General features: G+C 47.1%; 1 long non-coding RNA gene across 1 annotated transcript; it reads right to left on the reverse strand.

The window, feature by feature from the left end:
- Nucleotides 1-853: 853 nt before the first annotated feature.
- Nucleotides 854-4,165, reverse strand: LOC125372405. Its single transcript, XR_007218114.1, has 2 exons — nt 2,567-4,165; nt 854-2,178 (listed from the first exon to the last, which is right to left on the reverse strand). It is a non-coding gene; the product is annotated as an uncharacterized LOC125372405 (long non-coding RNA).
- Between the last annotated feature and the right edge of the window lie 464 nt (nt 4,166-4,629).

Genomic DNA, 4,629 nt, shown 5'->3' on the forward strand with positions numbered 1-4,629 from the left:
ACACACATCTCACAATCTACCGGTGATTCGATAAAAGATACCCATTAATGTAACTTCAAAGAATTTTGATACAATGATCGGAAGAATTGAATCTGAAACTATCATCTTATCAGGAATAATATATTCCATATAATGTTATCATTTTAGTTGCAGCTTTACTACAAATATTTGGACCTTAAGCGTAGTACTTTGGTACAGTTGATCGCTATTGCCGCAAAAAATTTTCACATGGAACAATTTGACGAATCACCGTCAATGCTCTTACACTCACGATTGCAAAAACTTTATGATGACATAATAGTCAAACTACATTCAGCGAGTCAAAGTATGGCACTAAAGTTGTTTCAAGGCACCAATTGCGGTAATTGCGGTAGGGGGGGGGTACTCAACCTTCCGTTTAGGGTGACCCCTTGTGAAAGCCCCTTATATTTTCATATAATTTTATTCTAGCTAATTCTAGCTAATTCTAGAAATCCAAGAGGTGCTGGCCATTAAAATCCAAGTTGAGAAAGAGTGAGTATGGTTTTACGCCGCTTTTAGCAATAATCCAGCAATATCACGGCAGGGGGACACCAGAAATGTGCTTCACACATTGTACCCATGTTGGGAATCGAACCCGGGTCTTCGTCGTGACGAGCGAACGCTTTTAACCACTAGGCTACCCAGCCGCCCCAAGTTGAGAAAGAACTGAAGCTACACAGCCAATCAACAAAGTTCTGGCTTACCAGACAAAAAAGTCAGGAGACCCAGGACATGATGTGAAAAATCATCCTCCCCTAAAAAATCTGTAGCACCATCTCCAAAAGACCTTAACCACCTGTCATGAAGCTTGTTGAGGAACATGAAGAAAAAAGAAGAAGAAAAATATTTTATTAACGTGTGGCTGGATGCATAGAAGCAGTAACATGGCAAATATGGCATGAATTAAAAATACATCCACCGGCCAGCTACAATGTAAACAGTATGGTTCCGTGGTCAAGTCTGATATATACATAATGAAACATCCAGTGAGAAAAGATACAACTGTTTGGCAATGTATATCACATATAAACACAAAAGCAAGTACATAAAACATTCCAAGAAGAAATGTATGTACACATACATATGTCAACAGTGACAAAGCAAATTTACACTTTTAAGATACATTTTAATGCTGTCATTCACATTTAAGAAAAGTACTTTACAAATTTGATCATCAGGATGAGGTCATTCATTCAAATAAGAAACTTCAAATAATTTGTGCAAACGTCACCGTTTTAAATGTTCAAATGAAAATTTCAGGCTAGTTTAAGTCCAGTGTATTGTCCTCTGGGATCTGGATTGGCTGTGAATTGCCAGCACACATCAGGGCCCTTAGGGGCAACCTTTCTGTTCCTTGGTCCCAGGACCCCATGGGTCAAGAAAGTAACTTCTGCAGGCATGGCACCTGAAGGCCTTGTTGCTGACCTGGGCATCATGACATAAAATAACCACGCCTCCATCGTGCTATGGGGTTAAGAATGCTGCCAAGAAACATTCTGTTGTGGTCACAGTGTCCATATGGCTGGCTCACTTTGCATCTGGTCTCTATGGCAACACTTATTTCCTTTGTCTGACAGCAGCCCCATCTGCACCATGACGGCACATCGGGTTGGTGTTGTGCACCATGACGTCGGCACATCGGGTTGGTGTTGTGCATCATGACGGCCACACATCGGGTTGGTGTTGTGCATCATGACGGCCACACATCGGGTTGGTGTTGTGCACCATGACGGCACATCGGGTTGGTGTTGTGCACCATGACGGCGGCACATCGGGTTGGTGTTGTGCACCATGACGGCCACACATCGGGTTGGTGTTGTGCATCATGACGGCACATCCGGTTGGTGTTGTGCATCATGACGGCACATCGGGTTGGTGTTGTGCACCATGACGGCGGCACATCGGGTTGGTGTTGTGCACCATGACGGCGGCACATCGGGTTGGTGTTGTGCATGATGACGGCACATCGGGTTGGTGTTGTGCACCATGACGGCGGCACATCGGGTTGGTGTTGTGCATCATGACGGCGGCACATCGGGTTGGTGTTGTGCATCAGGTCTGACATCCTTGTTAGCCTGGACGCCTGCATGGGGCATGGATACAGAGCTCTGTGTTGATCCTCCTCAGGGAGTCGATGTCCTGAGCTTCTACAAAGCTCTGGAAGTAATAACAAATTATATGTACTATATATGTAATATTCGAACAGTGTCATTCATCTCAATGAATGTTATCGTACGATCATATATACACCATAGATCTATTCCTTCTGTTGGACTGAAATCGTCATCATTGTGACTTTAACCTCAACATCTGTCATGTTTCTTTGCCATGTCAATGGATCATCTCAGATCTTTTGAATAAACTGTGGGCTGAAGCTGGAGGTCATTGTCATTTTATTTTGAAAAATGTTGATCAATGTATCAAAACAATACAAATTACCATGACAAATAAAGTTTGTTGTTACTGTTATAGTATGCTCCGCCGGAGCCTCTCAGTCCATCTGCAAAGATGGCTTCCAATGTTGTGATGGCTGTGGTAGTCATACCTGTTGCACTATCTGTGAGCACCAGTCAGTGTTTTGCAGAAGGGGGGCCAGACATTGTCTTCTTCCTTTTCTTGGAGATGGTCTCTGCTGCAGGTGAAGTGCATGGTGGCGATGGGAAGCTATGCTGCAGGTGAAGTGCATGGTGGCGATGGGAAGCTATGCTGCAGGTGAAGTGCATGGTGGCGATGGGAAGCTATGCTGCAGGTGAAGTGCATGGTGGCGATGGGAAGCTGTGCTGCAGGTGAAGTGCATAGTGGCAATGGGAAGCTATGCTGCAGGTGAAGTGCATGGTGGCGATGGGAAGCTATGCTGCAGGTGAAGTGCATGGTGGCGATGGGAAGCTATGCTGCAGGTGAAGTGCATGGTGGCGATGGTCTCTGCTGCAGGTGAAGTGCATGGTGGCGATGGTCTCTGCTGCAGGTGAAGTGCATGGTGGCGATGGGAAGCTATGCTGCAGGTGAAGTGCATGGTGGCGATGGGAAGCTATGCTGCAGGTGAAGTGCATGGTGGCGATGGGAAGCTATGCTTGCAGGTGAAGTGCATGGTGGCGATGGGAAGCTGTGCTGCAGGTGAAGTGCATGGTGGCGATGGTCTCTGCTGCAGGTGAAGTGCATGGTGGCGATGGGTAGCTATGCTGCAGGTGAAGTGCATGGTGGCGATGGGAAGCTATGCTGCAGGTGAAGTGCATGGTGGCGATGGGAAGCTATGCTGCAGGTGAAGTGCATGGTGGCGATGGGTAGCTATGCTGCAGGTGAAGTGCATGGTGGCAATGGGAAGCTATGCTGCAGGTGAAGTGCATGGTGGCGATGGGAAGCTATGCTGCAGGTGAAGTGCATGGTGGCGATGGGAAGCTATGCTGCAGGTGAAGTGCATAGTGGCAATGGGAAGCTATGCTGCAGGTGAAGTGCATGGTGGCGATGGGAAGCTATGCTGCAGGTGAAGTGCATGGTGGCGATGGGAAGCTATGCTGCAGGTGAAGTGCATAGTGGCAATGGGAAGCTATGCTGCAGGTGAAGTGCATGGTGGCGATGGTCTCTGCTGCAGGTGAAGTGCATGGTGGCGATGGGAAGCTGTGCTGCAGGTGAAGTGCATGGTGGCGATGGGAAGCTGTGCTGCAGGTGAAGTGCATGGTGGCGATGGGAAGCTATGCTGCAGGTGAAGTGCATGGTGGCGATGGGAAGCTATGCTGCAGGTGAAGTGCATGGTGGCGATGGGAAGCTGTGCTGCAGGTGAAGTGCATGGTGGCGATGGGAAGCTGTGCTGCAGGTGAAGTGCATGGTGGCGATGGGAAGCTATAATATGCTTGCAGGTGGAGGGGGCGTGTTGACGATGGTAATCAATGCTGCAGGTGGAGGGGGCGTGTTGACGATGGTAATCAATGCTGCAGGTGGAGGGGGCGTGTTGACGACGGTAATCAATGCTGCAGGTGGAGGGGGCGTGTTGACGACGGTAATCAATGCTGCAGGTGGAGGGGGCGTGTTGGCGATGATAATCCGGGCAATAGTACCGTATATCGCTGTGTATAAGGCGAGTTTTTCGTACCTAAAATGAAGGGGCTAAGAAGGGGGGTCGTCTTATACACGGAGTTGAAAATCTCACATTTTTTTCCACTGGCGATGTCAACCGGCGTCCGATAGCCAGCCCAGCATTTGACAATAAAACTTCGCATTTCATCCTAAATAACTGTTCCAATAACTATTTCCATACATAAACATGATTTGCATCTCTTTTCCTTGAATAAAGTTTAATCATTTCTGCAAATAAAGTTGAAATGACCCTCGCCTCGATGCAGATTGTCAAACCACCTGACACGGTAAAACAATCAACATCCGTGAGTAGAGAGCCGGAAGTACCGGTAAGCATTTGCATATTGCACATGTGACCTAACATGTGATAACCGGTGAAGCTGAAATCAATTCCCGCTGTTTTTACAGTTGTATTAACAAGTGTTGGAGACGGTGTGTACAAGTGATTGTGGAATAAACACGCTGAATGTGAAGCAAACATAAGCCTAGTTAGTTACAACATAGTTAATTGGCGATTAAATTACTCACCATTGTCTC

Source organism: Haliotis rufescens, unplaced genomic scaffold (assembly GCF_023055435.1).
Source record: "Haliotis rufescens isolate VD_foot unplaced genomic scaffold, xgHalRufe1.0.p SCAF_4, whole genome shotgun sequence".
Taxonomy (NCBI): Eukaryota; Metazoa; Mollusca; class Gastropoda; order Lepetellida; family Haliotidae; genus Haliotis; species Haliotis rufescens.